The sequence below is a fragment of the Bombina bombina genome, chromosome 1, assembly GCF_027579735.1.
Source record: "Bombina bombina isolate aBomBom1 chromosome 1, aBomBom1.pri, whole genome shotgun sequence".
Taxonomy (NCBI): domain Eukaryota; kingdom Metazoa; phylum Chordata; class Amphibia; order Anura; family Bombinatoridae; genus Bombina; species Bombina bombina.
The window spans coordinates 1,404,327,866-1,404,346,335 of NC_069499.1; the positions used below are offsets into that span (position 1 = coordinate 1,404,327,866).

Here is an 18,470-nt window from a genome sequence, read left to right on the forward strand (position 1 = left end):
GGGTGGCATGCATTCATTATCCGCAATCACAGATTTATCTCAGTCTGGATTCGCGCATAAGTACAGCAAACACACGGTTCTCACATAGGGGGCGATTCTATAACATTCGCCGGTCTAGAGTGGTTTCCAGGTTGGCACTCACTGGGGCAGCCCTCATGGAAATCTATAAAAAAAAAAAAAAAAGGGGCAGTGTGAGTGCGAGTGGGAGATGTCTCCAGTAGAAATAATAAGAGCTCTCTGTTATGTAAAAACTCACAATTGAGGACGCAAGTACACGGGTAGAACCCAGCATGTGTTTAAACTTTAATAATGCGCCTAATGCAAATAAAGCTGTTTTCAGTGCACTCTACCTTTAAATGTGCTGTTATTTCTGTATGCATTTGTTCTCCTTTCAGAGTAATTTGTTTTCTGAATATTTTGATAAAAACTCCCCACCTTTTAAGCTCTGAGAAAAAAAATGATATATCTGTAGGGTGTTACCATAATTACGCTGGAATGCCCATGATTAGCGCATTTTACAAAAAACAAATTCACTTTGTATTTTGTACTTATAAGTACGAATTTCTATGTGTTTTTTGCACCTTCAGTGTACTTAAATTACAATTTACGCTGTGCATGTTTAATACGATTTATTTTTGTGTAATTTACATACAAATTTTATGTTTTGATAAACTATTTTTGCTGAACAGTTTTAAGATTTTTGATGCACCTTAAAGGGACAGTCTACCATAGAATTGTTATTGTTTTAAAAGATAAATAATCCCTTTATTACCCATTCCCCAGTTTTGCATAACCAACAGTTATATTAATGTACTTTTTACCTCTGTGATTACCTTGTATCTGGGAACCTTCTTCCAGCCCCCTGATCACATGACTGTGACTGTTTATTATCTATTGTCTTAAATTTAGCATTGTTTTGTGCTAAATTTTAAATAACCCCCTGTGCCTGAACAAAGTGTTATCTATGTGGCCCACATGCACTTTCTGTCTCTTTGTGTTGAAAAGAGATTTAAAAAGCATGTGATAAGAGGCAGCCCTCAAAGGCTTAGAAATTAGCATATGAGTCTACCTATGTTTAGTTTAAACTAAGAATACCAAGAGAAATAAGCAAATTTGATGATAAAAGTAAATTGGAAAGTTGATTAAAATTAAAAGTCCTATCTGAATAATGAAAGTTTAATTTATACTAGACTGTCCCTTTAACAATGGAATTTTCCTGAGTATTTTTGTGTGAATTATTCGTTTTGTGTGATTTTTAAATGACAATTTTCATTGTCCAGTTTTGTAATCTCTATGCATCTCGTTCCTCTACGAAAATGCAGTATACGCCCCTTAGCCAGACACCCTGTTTTCAGGGTAAAAAGTGTCTTTATATAATTTCACCAGGCACATAGAAGGGCTGGAGAACATTCTTATAAAATCTCACCAGCCCAGAGAGCTTTTTATCATCGGGCCCTTAATGTGAAAATAAGAAATAGAGCATTTTATTTTTAAACTTAGATATCACTTTAATATCTTTCATTATTCCCTTTCCATCCGTTTAATAATGTCATCCTGACGAATTCTCATTTTCTCTTCCTTCCCTTCTCAAGCCTTTTTGCAAGTTTGTTCTTTAGCCGTAATTACACTGTGGCTTATCGTTTTAATCTCCCTAACATGCCACCAGTGCTTTGTAATTAAGCAGACATGATCTCTCTCTGGCCCTTTTCACTGGAAAACTATACTCCCTGGGTCTTTGTTTTAGCTTTCTCCAAATAAATGCCACAGTGCCTCATTTATTGCCTCACTTTCTGCTTCTTCCTATGCTTTTGTGTGTGTGTGCTGCCTTTTATCACAAGGATACAGACTTTTTGCTTTTTTATTTGAAGGGGTGGGTGTTATCTTGCAAAACTAATGAGTGCTTTATCGTGCTGTGAAATGAATCAAATCTCAAGGGACCTCTGTGTCTTGGTCAAGTCTTGTTATTCAAAACCAACTGTGACAAGAGGAAAATAGAACAGCAGTGTGAGGGGCATTGGTGACTGCAGAGCAAAATAGCCTTAACCTTGAATAGCAGGTACTGTAGCCTGGAATGCTCCAGAGAGCACACACAGCTGTCCAGCTTCCGGAGATGTTGATGGTCGCCAACAAGGTTACAACTTTTTCTGCTTTGTATCACAGTAACAACCTGTACATAATCCGGAACATTCTTTCTAACATACCCCTCTTAATAACTGATCTGTCTTTAACAGTGACAGCCAATAAACATTCCAATTGAGTTATATTAGTTGGTGTCTTCTTCCTCTAATTACTATATTATATTGTGCAGAACTTTATTAAACTTTATTAGAGGTGCACTCTTGTCAAAGTTTTTGTTAATCTAAAAGAAGAGGTTTATATATATATATATATATATATATATATATATATGTACACGTTTCTGTCCTGAATATGTCAACATTTTCTTGTCCAATAGAGCTGTAGGACTTGTTCTGATCAGTTATTGAGAATTGGATACATATATACATATCTAACTTTTATTCAGGCAAAACATTTTTTTACATGTATTAATCCTTCTCTGTCTGTCGTATGTCAGAAAACTTTTCAGTACAGTTTCCTTTTAAATGTTTTCCATTACCACTGCCTGTCCACATGAATATTACTGAGGTTTTTAAAAAAGATCTACACAATTAAATAAAACCCTCACAAATCACTTCCAGACCTCAGCAAATGCCCTTATCACAAATAACTATTAATTGAGTATATGTTAATTATTGGCAATAGCAACATACAGTGAAATATGAAATATTGCAAATAAACTTATATAACCAAACAATAACCAATACTTTAGTGTATAAGAGCTATTCTTAGTTGTGACAACAAATTAGTATACAGGTATACCCCGCTTATACAGCGGGTTAGAGACCGGGGCCCCGCTGTAAAGTGAAAACCGCCTTAAAGTGAAACAAGGCAGTTTTAGATTTCTTTTCACTTGCCAGTGTGTTTAAAAACTTTAAAAAACATGTTTGAATTAACATAGATTAGGTGTGCAATAGCGCTACGTTTAGTTTAACACTCGCACAGCACTGTATTTAATTAGTATTCAATAAATACTGTATCTGTAAAATAGTGACAATTACTGTAGTACAATTTGCCAGACTATAGCACTGAGACACAGATTGCACTGTAATGCTGTAATCAGAGTGAACTGCGCATAACAAAATGGCGCCAGTCACTTTTTTCGCAATCTCACGAAGATTACAGCACTTTCAAAATCCTTGGAGGCTGAACTTCAGCTCCACAAAGCGCTGTATTAGTGAAGAGCTGTTTTTAAAAATGCAAAATATATATTCGCAATTAGGCCCAGCATTACAAAAGAGCTGAATAAAAGCGGGTGCAAATTAGCAGGCTTTTGCTGTTTCAGTAGTCCAGGAATAGATTTCTTGACTGTCGCGTATCCTTTAGGGGCCAGATGAGTTCCAGCACTGATGCACAACCGTGTGTGGTGTGTAGCAGAGTCAGGTGAGCTGCACCAAACTTGAAGGGAAATGAAGCCTAAAAATGTTCTTTTGTGATTCAGACAGAGCTTACCATTTTAAAAAAGTGTCCAATTTATATCTATTATCAAATTTGCATTGTTTCAATGATATTCTGTGTTGAAGAGATACCTAGGTAGGCATCTGATGCACTATATGGCAGGAAATAGTGCTGCTGACTAGTACTCTTGCAAATAGATAACATTCTTGCAAAACTGCTGCCATATAGTGCTCCAGAAATGGTCCGGTGCCTAAGCTTATGTCCCTGCTTTTCAACAAAAGATACCATAGATAATAGAAGTAAATGGAAAGTTGTTTAAAATTGCATACAAAATTTTAAGACTTTCCAACTTAAAGGGACACTAAACCCCAAAAAATGATTTCATGTTTCAGATAGAGAATACAATTTTAAATAACATTCCAGTTGACATTTATTATCTAATTTGCTTCATTCTTAATATATCCTTTGTTGACGAAACAACAATGCACATGTGTCAGCCAATCACACGAGCCATCTATGTGCATCTACCAAACAGCAGCTACTAAGCATATCTAGATATGCTTTTCAGCAAAGAATATCAAGAGAATGAAGCAAATTAGATAATAGAAGGAAATTAGAAAGTTGTTTAAAATTGCATGCTCTTTCTAAATCATGAAAGAAAAAATTTGAGTTTCATGTCCCTTTAACCCCTTAATGACCGGACCATTTTTCAATTTTCTTACCCTTAATGACAATGGCTATTTTTACATTTCTGCAGTGTTTGTGTTTAGCTGTAATTTCCCTCTTACTCATTTACTGTACCCACACATATTATATACCGTTTTTCTCGCCATTAAATGGACTTTCTAAGGATACCATTATTTTCATCATATCTTATAATTTCCTATAAAAAAAATATAAAATATGAGGAAAAAATTGAAAAAAACACACTTTTTCTAACTTTGACCCCCAAAATCTGTTACACATCTACAATCACCAAAAAACACCTATGCTAAATAGTTTCTAAATTTTGTCCTGAGTTTAGAAATACCCAATGTTTACATGTTCTTTACTTTTTTTGCAAGTTATAGGGCCATAAATACAAGTAGCACTTTGCTATTTCCAAACAACTTTTTTTCAAAATTAGCGCTAGTTACATTGGAACCCTGATATCTGTCAGGAATACCTGAATATCCCTTGACATGTATATATTTTTTTTTAGAAGACAACCCAAAGTATTGATCTAGGCCCATTTTGGTATATTTCATGCCACCATTTCACCGCCAAATGTCATCAAATAAAAAAAAAAGTTCACTTTTTCACAAATTTTGTCACAAACTTTAGGTTTCCCACTGAAATTATTTACAAACAGCTTCTGCAATTAAGGCACAAATGGTTGTAAATGCTTCTTTGGGATCCCCTTTGTTCAGAAATAGCAGACTTATATGGCTTTGGGGTTGCTTTTTGGTAAGTAGAAGGCCGCTAAATGCTGCTGCGCACCACACGTAAATTATGCCCAGCAGTTAAGGGGTTAAATTAGGTAGCTTGTAGGGAGCTTGCAGGGTTAATTTTAGCTTTAGGGTAGAGATCAGCCTCCCACCTGACACATCCCACCCCCTGATCCCTCCCAAACAGTTCTCTTCCCTCCCCCACCCCACAATTGTCCCCGCCATCTTAAGTACTGGCAGAAAGTCTGCCAGTACTAAATAAAAGGAGTTTTTCTTTTTTTTAATAAAAAAAAATAAAATGTTTTAGCTGTGATGGACTCCTGCCTTAGCCCCAACCTCCATGATCCCCCCCCCATGCTCTCTAACCCTCTCCCCTACCTAATTGCCGCCATCTTGGGTACTGGCAGCTGTCTGCCAGTACCCAATTTGCCCCCCAAAAAAGTGTTTTTTTTTATCTTTTATTGATAGTTTAAATTTTTCTGTAGTGTAGCAGCCCCCCACAATACCCCAACCCCCTCCCAGATCCTCATATATTTACTTTTTCCCCCCCCTCTTCCCACTCATTGGTGTCAGTGTGGGTAGGTAATCGCGCGCGCGCACGCGCACGCGCGCCCCCGCACGCTCCCAGCACCCGGCGTGCACATTGCACTTACAGGAGCCGGATGCCGGGTAGCGATGGGCCGCCCACCCGCCTCCCTGTTGCGCTCCCACCCACCAATGAACCGGCACCATCGCTACCGGTGCAGAGAGGGCCACAGAGTGGCTCTCTCTGCATCGGATGCTTTCTAAAGGGTATTGCAGGATGCCTCAATATCGAGGCATCACTGCAATACCCTGAGAGCTGCTGGAAGCGATTGCGATCGCTTCCAGCACTCTCTTAGACAAGTGACGTACCAGGTACGTCCATTGTCACTAACTGCAAGTTTTTGCAGGACGTACCTGGTACGTCACTTGTCATTAAGGGGTTAACCCCTTAATGACCGGACCATTTTTCAATTTTCTTATCCTTAATGACAATGGCTATTTTTACATTTTTGCGGTGTTTGTGTTTAGCTGTAATTTTCCTCTTACTCATTTACTGTACCCACACATATTATATACCGTTTTTCTCGCCATTAAATGGACTTTCTAAAGATACCATTATTTTCATCATATCTTATAATTTACTAAAAAAAAAAAATGATAAAATATGATGAAAAAATGGAAAAAAACACACTTTTTCTAACTTTGACCCCCAAAATCTGTTACACATCTACAACCACCAAAAAACTCCCATGCTAAATAGTTTTAAATTTTGTCCTGAGTTTAGAAATACCCAATGTTTACACGTTCTTTGCTTTTTTTGCAATTTATGGGGCAATAAATACAAGTAGCACTTTGCTATTTCCAAACCACTTTTTTTCAAAATTAGCGCTAGTTACTTTGGAACCCTGATATCTGTCAGGAATACCTGAATATCCCTTGACATGTATATATTTTGTTTTAGAAGACATCCCAAAGTATTGATCTAGGCCCATTTTGGTATATTTCATGCCACCATTTCACCGCCAAATGCGATAAAAAAAAAAAAAAAAAAAGTTAACTTTTTCACAAATTTTGTCACAAACTTTAGGTTTCCCACTGAAATTATTTACAAACCGCTTCTGCAATTATGGCACAAATGGTTGTAAATGCTTCTCTGGGATCCCCTTTTTCAGAAATAACAGACTTATATGGCTTTGTGGTTGCTTTTTGGTAATTAGAAGGCCGCTAAATGCCGCTGCGCACCACACATGTTTTATGCCCAGGAGTGAAGGGGTTAATTAGGGAGCTTGTAGGGAGCTTGTAGGGTTAATTTTAGCTTTAGTGTAGTGTAGTAGACAACCCCAAGTATTGATCTAGGCCCATTTTGGTATATTTTATGCCACCATTTCACCGCCAAATGCGAGCAAATAAAAAAAAAAAAACTTAGGTTTCTCACTGAAATTATTTACAAACAGCTTGTGCTATTATGGCATAAATTGTTGTAAAAGCTTCTCTGGGATCCCCTTTGTTCAGAAATAGCAGATTTATATGGCTTTGGCATTGCTTTTTGGTAATTAGAAGGCCGCTAAATGCTGCTGCGCACCACACGTGAATTATGCCCAGCAGTGAAGGGGTTAAATTAGGTAGCTTGTAGGGAGCTTGCAGGGTTAATTTTAGAGATCAGCCTCCCACCTGACGCATCCCACCCCCTGATCCCTCCCAAACAGCTCTCTTCCCTCCCCCACCCCACAATTGTTACCGCCATCTTAAGTACTGGCAGAAAGTCTGCCAGTACTAAATAAAAGAGTTTTTCTTTTTTTTTAAATAAAAATTATAAAATATTTTAGTTGTGATGGACCCCTGCCTTAGCACCAACCTCCCTGATCCCCCCCTCCAGCTCTCTAACCCTCTCCCCTACCTAATTACCGCCATCTTGGGTACTGGCAGCTGTCTGCCAGTACCCAGTTTGGCCCCACAAACCAAACTATTTTAATGTTATTTATAACTTTTATTTGTATGTTTAATTATTTCTGTAGTGTAGCAGCCCCCCCCCACAATACCCCCACCCCCTCCCCCTCCCAGATCCTTTTAAATGTAAAAAAAAAAAAAAAAACTTTTTTTCCCCTTCCTTTTTCATTGGTGTCAGTGTGGCTAATGCGCGCACGTGCACGCGCGCCCACGTGCACACGCACACCCGCGCACGTGAACGCGCGCATCGTGCACACACGCTCCCTCCTCCCACCGGACAAAGGCACCATCGGCACCATCACTACTGGTGCAGAGAGGGCCACAGAGTGGCTCTCTCTGCATCGGAGTCTTGTAAAGGGGTATTGCAGGATGCCTCCATATCGAGGCATCACTGCAATACCCTCAGAGCTGCTGGAAGTGATTGTGATCACTTCCAGCACTCTGTTAGACAACTGACGTACCAGGTACGTCCATTGTCATTAACTGCTTGTTAATGCATGACGTACCTGGTACGTCAGTTGTCATTAAGGGGTTAAATCGCTTACACTTAAAGTGAATGTAAACTTTCATCAATTAGTACCTTTTACTTCTTCAAAGCTGGATCGGCATCCCCTGCCTGCCGGTCCTCTGTAAATACATCACCAATGATGAAACTGGCTTCCTCCAATCGCAGCTTCCCCCCCAGAGCGTCCATCTCGTGAGGACCTGCCGTGATTGGAGGAAGCTGGTTTCGTCATTAGTGACGTATTTACAGAGGACCGGCAGGCAGGGGATGCTGATCCGGCTTTGAAGAAGTAAAAGGTAAGTATTTGTAAAATATGGTGCAATGTAAACTTTCATCAATGAAAGTGCCCCCTGTTTTAAATAGCATATTTAAAAACCGGGCACTAATTGATGAAAGTTTACATTCACTTTAAAGTACAGTATTTTTATATGCTCACTTTTCACCAGCTACTACTGTATATGCAAGATGTCAGTGTATAAGTATATAAGTTTGTGATTGGCTGATGGCTGTCACATGATACAGGGGGCCAGCAAATTTTAAAATTTGTCAGAAAAAATCTATTTGTCTTGTTGTTATGCATTTGTTGATTATGCAATTGTAATGTCTTTAAAGGGACATGAAACCATTTTTTTTTTTCATTCATAATCAAATGGAACATACAATTTTAAACAACTTTTCAATTCACTTCTATTATCTAATTTGTTTTGTTTTCTTTGTATTCTGTGTTGTAAGGATACCTAGGTAGGCTCAGGAGCTTCTGATTGGTGACTGCAAATATATGCCTCTTATTGGCTTAAGTGTTCAGCTAGCTCCCAGTAGTGCATTGCTGCTTCTTCAACAAAGGATACCAAGATAATGCAGCAAATTGGATAAAGGAGTAAATTGGAAAGTTGTTAATAATTGTATTCTCTATCAGAATCATGAAAGAAAAAATGTAGGTTTCATGTCCCTTTAATGGTCCTAAGTACCCAGGATGTAATCCTTCCTCCTTGAGGGGAGTGGGGGGGGGGGATCAGTTTTTAGACATTTAATTATAGGAAAAGCAGTCAAATTAAATAATGTGATTGATTTTTCTTTTTTTTTTTTTACAATGCTTAAACAAATACTTTATGGGTGATTAAATTTTGAGTTTAATGTCCCTTTAATGTTTTTTCCCCAGTCTAAAGATAAATCTCCTTAGCATCTGCCCACTGCTTAGACAGGTTATAAAGAATAGTCTGTATTAGAAATAAACTGACAGTAACCCAACTCGCTGACAGCTTTTACTGACTGAGTATGCTTTTAAAGAAATAAAGAGATCGTTACTTTGATGTGGTCATTTAGTGATGGGAGATTAGAAGGAATCTGCACACAGTATTTGCTGTGACTTAGGTTCACAGGATAAGTCACAGTCAGGGATTGTGTCTATATAAGAGCTTTTATTTTTCATTTATATATCCAAAGTAAAAAATAAATAAATGGGGTCATTGTAAGATCATTCACCATTGTGTAATTCAAATTTTAGTATATTGTTTCCATTTTAACACAATCAGGACACAATTTGCAAAGTCCAGCACTATAGCCTGTAGTTGTGTACAAACTCATTACATAAGGTCTGTTAACTTTTTATTGTAGCACAGCTCACCACCAACCTGCAATTTGCAGTATTGTCCAAACTTTGTTTTTCCTTCCCCCTGTACTTCATGGAAAGGGAATGCTATGCCACAAATGCCCCTAAGTGTTAGTTATTTCTTTAAATTTCATGATTGGGTTGTTCTTGCTCTAAGACACTTCCATTTCATAATAACAACACTTAAAATTGACCAGGCAGATTAAGGCAGGGATTTAGCCCCTTAATGATGTACCCTGGAATGCAAGATAGTGCTATCAAAAAAATATATCCCCATTCAAAGACGTTGCTGGTCATTAAGGGGTTGACAAACTGACCCGTGGCAAAGGTGGCATCCTATGACAGTACCATGTTTAAAGTCAAACTTTTCAGTACGACCCATTGTACTACCATTTTTTGTCTAAGGAGATTCCATGTGCTTGGTTTCATGCACCAGTTAGCAATGGATGTGGTTGAAACAGCTGATCTCAAAAATGAATAGGAGTGTGCACATACTTTTGGCCATACAATGTATATCACTCCTTATATGATGTTACAAATGATATCTTGGTCACAGTAGATGTCATATTAGACATGCTATCCCAGTCTCAATGTCACAATACCTATTACACACCATGGCCAAGCTATATGTCAGATTGCACACACAATATCCAGGTAGGCATATGCATTCTGTATATAGCCTGGCCCTGGCTACAGGTCAAGATAATGGACATGGTGTTTGCAGAGCGAGATGTATACATGTTTTAGAATGAAAAAGAAAAATAAGGGAGTGATAAAGGTGAAAAAGAGGAAAGGAAATGATATTGGAAGAAATATTTTGAAAGGTTGACGGATATGAAGGAGGGTAACAGAGATTACCATAAGAACCCAGTAAGAAGGGAAGAAATAGTCATTAAAGGGACAGTATACACCAATTTTCATATAACTGCATGTAATCGACACTACTATAAAGAATAATATGCACAGATACTGATCTAAAAATCCAGCATAAAACTTACTAAGAAGCTCCCAGCTTAGCTCTGTTGAAAACGTTACTGGAACACCCACTGCAAGTGGGAAATAAGACACTCCCCCTTCCTCTGCATATGAATAGAGACTTTACACAAACAGGAACAAGCTGGAGGAGGAATACATCAGTATTATCTTAAAACTTTGGGGCTTGGTTAGGAGTTTGAGTCAGAGCAATGTTATTTAAAAATAAGCAAAACTATAAAAAAAAATAAAAAAAAACCCCCCAAAACCTGTATGGGCTATATAAATAGATCTACAAAACATTTATGCAAAGAAAAATCTAGTGTATAATGTCCCTTTAACTGATTACATTATGAACTTGATATTAAAGAATAGAATCTTCTATAATGTTTATGTTGTTAAGTAAAATTCATATTTAAAAATGTATTTATTTTTCAATTCAGTGTCTCTGCCCACCAAGAATTCAAAGAACTCTTTATTAAGACAAATCTCTCCAGTTTCTAAATTCTCTCCAGTTTTAGAACATTTTAAGAGCACTCTCTCACATAATTAAAGTGATAGTAAACTTTCCCCTTTTTAAAATCAGATCCGGAATGTTAGTGATATTTTAGATGGAGTTTCATTTATCAGTTGTAAAGAAGATGCGCTATAACTTACTTTTTAATATAGATATGAAATTCAAATACCCGCGTTCCACCACTTCATTTTTTTTCTGTGCGCTAACAGTTTTGATTGTTGTCCAGTCAGTTCTCTAGCTACAACAAAAGGCACCCAAAGGGGAGAGTGCTGATTGGAGAACAGTTCAAACCGTTAGCTTACAGACTTTTGAAGTGGACAGCAGAGCCGCGGGTATTTGAATTTCATATCTATATTAAAAAGTAAGTTATAGCACATCTTCTTTACAACTGATTAATTAAACTCCATCTGAAATACCACTAACATTCCAGATCTGATTTTAAAAAGGCTAACTCTGCTACATTTCTGTCCCTAATTGGCTTTATCAGATAGCTTCAAATCATTGCATTGTATACTAACATTATGACCTTGGTTAGCCCTGTTGTCTGCTGACTAAAGCCCAGATTGGCTCCTCCATATAAGGCAGATGGTGGGTGTAGTATGGCTTATGGAAAAATAATTGCAGTAAAAAAAGGATATTAATTTGTTTTAAAAACATTAACACTTGGCTGATATGTTATGCTTTAGCAGCACAACAAAAATGTATTGTAATTACAAGGTGTTTACTGTCCCTTTTTAAATCATGCTAATTTAAAGGGACACAAAACCCAATATTTTTTTTTTCAGATACTGCATACAATTTTAATCAATTTTGCAATTTACTTTTATAATCTAATTTACTAAGTACCTATGTACGCTCAGGAGGCAGAAGATGGCTGCTTATTGGTGTCTGCAGATATATTCCTCTTGTCATTGGCTTACCAATGTGTTCAGCTAGCTCCCAGTAGTGCATTGCTGTTCCTTCAACAAAGCATACCAAAAGGATGAAGCAAAATTTATAATAGACGAAAATTGGAAACTTGTCTAAAAATGCATGCTCTATCTGCATCATGAAAGAAAATGTTTGGTTTTCATATCCCTTTAATAGAAAAGTATGTTGTAATTTATCCACTCTTTAATTGCAAATTTAAACTTTATTTTTAAGGATTCAACAGTACTTGTACACAATGGTCTCTAAAAATGTATTGTTTAAAAAAAATTGGCAGAGGCACTTTAAAAATACTTGTAAACATTTTAACAGTATGTTCTTTTTACGCTAATGATAAGAAACCATCACTTACTTTACATTAATTAATTTGTGTTTCTGCTGCCATTTGCGGATCGCCAACGCATCCTCGGGTCCATCTTTGCAAAACAAAGATGGCTTCTTTGACTGTTTTTTTTCCTGTTTTAACCATTGATATGCATTTAATATTTAGATGAATTAGTTAGACATCCCAATCTTGTAGCATTAACTGACATGTAAGACCTCTCTCTTATTTTCAGTACATTTCAAGCCATAGGAGCCACAGACTAAATCTGAGGTAGTTTTTTTTGCTCTCTCTACTTGTAGTGTTTTTAAGCAATACTCAGAGAACTTAGGCCTTTATTCCTCCACATATTCTTCAGTCAAGTTGATAACAGTACATGAGACTGATGTTTTGCAGATGAAGGGGAAGCTGTGACAAAGTGATCAAAGCTCATGCAATGTAACTCAGATTGGAGTAAAATTCATTGAGACACACAACCTTTTGTATGAGAATATTTGTCAGAAAGAGAGGTCAGAACTCTGAAATATACTGACATGCATCCTCTGGGAATTAATGACATTGGAACGTCTTCTTAAGAAAAGTCATCATGGAATTAGCAAGAAATGCCTTTTTTGAGGTATCTAAATAATTCACAGTTCTCGTTCCTCAATATCTTCATTTTAAAGCACCATAGATGGTTTTCTCATAAATGTCACAGGTTAAATACACATCAGCTTGACCTTTTTATACATGTGGTGACCGCTTGTGACTCTGCGTTTTCGGGCTGTAATTGATGTTTTCATCAACATGTGCCAAGTTAGTGAAACTACTGGGAACCATTGAATTACAGCAGTTTTTGGCTTATACATATGCTTAGCTCACTTACCTCCGTTACTGAATACCTGTGATATTGTTAAATGGACATTCTAGTCCAGGGCTCGACAAACCTGGGAGCCACTGGCTCCTATCATTTTACCCCTGGCTCCTAACTTTTTGGGTTATTCTCCATATATCTATATACAAATCCAACTGTCTGGCTCCTAAAAATATGCCTGGCTCCCAAATATTCTTACTGGCTCCTAATTTGTAAACAGATTTGTCAAGCACTGTTAGTCCTTACATCCTCAAGGGGTGTTGTATAAGTATTATGTACTTAGCTCTTTTGATAAGTGTCCTTTTTTTAAGTGCAGCATGCTGCCTCCTGCTTCCCAGTGCCCTATATAAATGTCCTCTTGTGAATTAGGCCCAGAACAAATTTTGAGCCGATATGGATGTAATGTACAGGGGACACACATTTGTACTTTGTGCACTTTTAGAAGCAGGATGAATTCTAATTTCAACTATAAGTTCTTAAGCTTAAAGGGATAGAAAGGTCAAAATTGAAATGTGCATAAATGCATATAAATTTTAAATAGAAGCATTTTTGCAATATACTTTCATTAGTAAAAATGCTTCAGTAAAAGTTATTACTGTTTCTCTGTGGCATACGCACATATCCTGTGAGGGCCTGGAGAGCTGATGATGGCTTCTATGACACAAATTACAACTTTACAGAAGCAATACACACCATCACTAACTTTCTGAGACGGTGTAGTGTTTATAAAATGGTGCACAGGCCCAGTGTATTCTGCAGGAGAACTGTAATAACTTTTACTAGAAGCATTTTTGCTAACGGAAGTGAATTGCAAAATTGTTTCTATTTCACATTGAAGTGCATCCATGCACATTTCAATTTTGACCTTTCTATCCCTTTAAATACTGATCTTTAAAACGATACATGGACTGAAATTTTCTTTTAACTTCAGATCTCTCTACAAGTCCCTGGAGCGGGATGAAAAGGATGGTGAATAAAGTAAATATATATATATATATATATATATATATATCCTATATAATAAAAGGCCAGGTATGTTTGTCAGATGCAGTAGAGACTGCGCAAGTACAAACATACTTGGCCTTTAGGGTCAACTTTGGAATGGATTAGATTGGCCGTTGTGGGGGCGGGGTCGTGGTCGGGCGGAGCGGGTGTGGCAAGGGGGAGTGGCTGGTGGGAGTGATGTGATGGAGCGTGGCAGGGTCGGACCGGGAGTGGGCATGGTCGATCGGGAGTGGGCATGGCCAGAGAGCGATAAAGAGTGGGGAGAGATAGAGGGGGCATACGAGAGGGGGAAGAGGGGGCAAGAGAGAGGGGGAAGAGGGGGCAAAAGAGAGAGGGAGAGAGAGCAAAAGAGAGGCGGGAGAGAGAGAAAAATAGGTGGGGGAGAGAAAGCAAAAGAGGAGGGGGAAAGAGCAAAAGAGGAGGGGGAAAGAGCAAAAGAGGAGGGGGGAGAGAGCAAAAGAGGAGGGGGGAGAGAGAGAGCAAAAGAGAGGGGGGAGAGAGAGCAAAAGAGAGGGGGGAGAGAGAGCAAACGAGAGGGGGGAGAGAGAGCAAACGAGAGGGGGGAGAGAGAGCAAACGAGAGGGGGGAGAGAGAGCAAAAGAGAGGGGGGAGAGAGAGCAAAAGAGAGGGGGGGAGAGAGAGCAAAAGAGAGGGGGGAGAGAGAGCAAAAGAGAGGGGGGGAGAGAGAGCAAAAGAGAGGGGGGAGAGAGAGCAAAGGAGAGGGGGGAGAGAGAGCAAAGGAGAGGGGGGAGAGAGAGCAAAGGAGAGGGGGGAGAGAGAGCAAAGGAGATGGGGAGGAGAGAGCAAAAGAGAGGGGGAGAGAGAGCAAAAGAGAGGGGGAGAGAGAGCAAAGGAGAGGGGGAGAGAGAGCAAAGGAGAGGGGGGAGAGAGAGCAAAAGAAAGGGGCGGAGAGAGAGAGCAAAAGAAAAGGAGAGAGAGAGCAAAAGAAAAGGAGAGAGAGAGCAAAAGAAAGGGGGGGAGAGAGAGAGAGAGCAAAAGAAAGGGGGGGAGAGAGAGAGCAAAAGAAAGGGGCGGAGAGAGGGAGCAAAAGAAAGGGGCGGAGAGAGGGAGCAAAAGAAAGGGGCGGAGAGGGAGCAAAAGAAAGGGGCGGAGAGAGCGCAAAAGAAAGGGGCAGAGAGAGCGCAAAAGAAAGGGGGGGAGAGAGAGAGAGCAAAAGAAAGGGGGGACAGAGAGAGAGCAAAAGAAATGGGGAGAGAGAAAGAGAGCAAAACAGAGGGGGAAGAGAGAGAGCAAGGGGTGGGACCACTGTACTACAAAAAATGGCCTGTGTGCACGGGCTTTAGGACTAGTGTATGTATATGTGTGTGTGTGTATGTGTATATATATATATATATATATATATATATATATATATATATATATATATATATATATATATATATATATATATATATATATAGTATTGCTCTCTCCTCTAGTTTGTGCTGAACGCATTCTCTGCTTTGTTAATTCTGCAACTTTGAGGGTTGTGCACTGGGTTTTTCTGATACGGTAAGCCAGTGTTTTTCAACCAGTGTGCCGTGGCACACTAGTGTGCGTGAGAGATCCTCAGGTGTGCCACGGCAGACGGACAACAGTGTGACATATCTTTTAAACTTTGCTTGTTTTTTACTCCCAGTGCAGGGGTAGTTTGTAGGAGGCATGGCATAACAGCACAATACATACAGTATGTGTGTGTTTGTGTGTATGTGTATATATATATATATATATATATATATATATATATATATATATATGCTGTATTAGGCTACAATGTGTGATTTTTTTTAAAATTTTGGGATGGTGTTGTGCCACGTAATTTTTTAATGTAAAAAAGTGTGCCACGGCAAAAAAAAGGTTAAAAATCACTGCGTTAAGCCATATTGAATCAGTATTATTTTTTTATCTTTGCGATCTTAAATTATCAACATATGGCAAAAACAGCACAGAAACATTATATAATATAAATATAAACTAAATAGTTACCTAAAAATGCTTTTTTTAATAATCAAGACATGGTAGCGTAAATATTTATAGGGATGTACTGTGATAAATAGGGAGTAAATGCTTTTTTCGACATGCAAAATTAATCATTATTATGCCCTAGCTCACCTGCGCAAAGTTACGTCTAATTTTTTTTATAAATTCAGGCGCACATGTGCGCTTCTCTGGGGGACGAGCTGGGGGGCGCAGTTACAGGCGAAGCACATACAGAGTTCGCCTAGCCTTTGATAAATGTACCACTTAATGTCAGGAAGGGGTTAGCTTTACAGCCCTATCTGCCATACAGGGGGTTAACATAGCTTTCTGTGGTCAACATTATTACTGCAGAGAGGACTGTTGCAGCTGGGACAGTACTGTAGGAAAAACACTTGCTGCATTAATGCTTCTAAAGCCACAGTATACTCATCCCGGTGTTTTTGATGAGAACAGTGGTTTATTCTCTTTCTTTGTACTTCACATTCTTTAGTTCTATTTTTTTAGTTCATGCAGCTCTGCGGCCTGCTTTGTGTATGATTACTTGGCTTACACATTCTACTGCTCCTTGGCTTTCAGACATTGTTGCTGTTTGGCTTTCTGTTTGGCTGTTTGGCTCGCACTGACACTTACTGTGACAGCATCATTATGGTGTAAGCATTATAGAGATTTTAGGTAAAGTATTTCAGGTGTACTTGGGAGCGAAATATACAATGGAAAAGATGTTAATAAACCAAAGTGTAACAGACAATTTTTTTGTTTAACGTGACACTGTAGGAGATAATGGGGAGTGTATAGATTCTCTTGGCAGAGGAACGTAGAGCTGAGGCTTAGAACATTTTATTCATCTGCTGCTCATCTCCCAGGTGGAATTCCTGTCTTAGTTTGTGCTCCTTCTGAACAGACAAGCACAAAGAGCAAGGAAGATTTAAATAAGGAAAGGGGAAGGAAGGAAAACAATTTCCCCCAGAGGGACACACAATGTAGCCTCAAAGCAGAAAGAAACTTCTAAGCTTTAGGCAGAGACATGACTGGTGGGCTTCTGATATTTGAGGCTTAAGAAGCTGTACAAAATAAAGCAGAGATTGCAGTAGGCATATTATTTAGTATTAAAAGGATATGAAAGTCAAAATTAAACTTGCAAGAATCGGATAAAGCATGTATTTTTAAGATACTTTAAAAATCGCTTCTATTTTCAAATGTGCTTTGTTCTCTTGGTATCCATTGTTGAAAATGAATATGCACAAATCTTACACTAGGGGGAGATAGCTGCTGGTGATTGGTTCCTGCACACATTTGTCTCTTGTGATTGGCTTGTTCAGCTAGCTGCCAGTAGTGCAATGCTCTTCATTCAGCAAAGGATAACAAGATAATGAAGCAAATTTGATAAAGAAAGTACATTTGAAAGTTGTTAAAAAAAAATTGTTTTATCCGAATTATGAAAGAAAAAATTGGGGTTTCCTGTCCCTTTAATTTCTGAGCATCAATAGCCAGTGTCGTTATAGATGTGTATGTGTGTGTGTGTGTGTAGGAGATGAGGTAACAATAGCCAGATTAAGGAGCATTAGGATGAAGAATCATAGCCTATGGGGTCGATTTATCAAGCTGCGGCAGACAGGGGTATACATACGCACCCCTGTCTGCCGCAGCTCGCCTCTGGCGGGGTGAATTCCCCTGCCAGAATTCAGCATTACACAAGAATGCAATTTTGCGCTCTTGTGCAATGCCGCCCCATACCCGCGCACAGCCAATCGCGCTCGGGCAGGAGCTGTCAATCACCCAGGTTGGAAAAGACCGCAGAGATTGAAATTCGTCACCTAAGAGGTGGCAAAGAGGTTAGGGAAGCAGTGGTCTGATGACAGTTGCTTCATAAATACGGACTGCAGGTTCTCTAGTGAGAACCTGCAGTCGTAGGGGCTCGAAGGCTGGCAAATACCTTTGATCAATCGACCCCTATGAATCTAAGACCCAGAGCCACAATTCTTTATTTTTTTATCTGCCCCTTCTTCCAGCATATGTTTCTGTTTGCTGAACATCCAACATTTTTGCCGCAAAATATTAAGATTACTTTACTTATATAAAAAGTAACATTGGAAAATCAAATATTTTATGTGATGTATAACATTGAAAATGATTCTGGCAGACTTAGACAATAGACCTATGGGAGTCATCATTTGAATGTAAAATGTCCTACCCTCTATTTCAAATATATATATATTTTTTTTTGGGGGGGGGAGGAGGGTTATGCATATGAAGGTTTGTAATACATTTTGCAAAAGAAAAGTTCATGTTAAAGGGACATTAAACACTAAATACATGCTAGATAGAATGATGCATTCAAAGAAAAGATTAGTCCATGACTAACATG

General features: G+C 38.5%; 1 protein-coding gene across 1 annotated transcript in view; it reads left to right on the plus strand.

The window, feature by feature from the left end:
• The window catches only part of KIRREL1 (kirre like nephrin family adhesion molecule 1), a 390,224-nt gene that overhangs the window by 238,919 nt on the left and 132,835 nt on the right, over nt 1-18,470 (plus strand). The gene's annotated exons all lie outside the window — the stretch shown is intronic.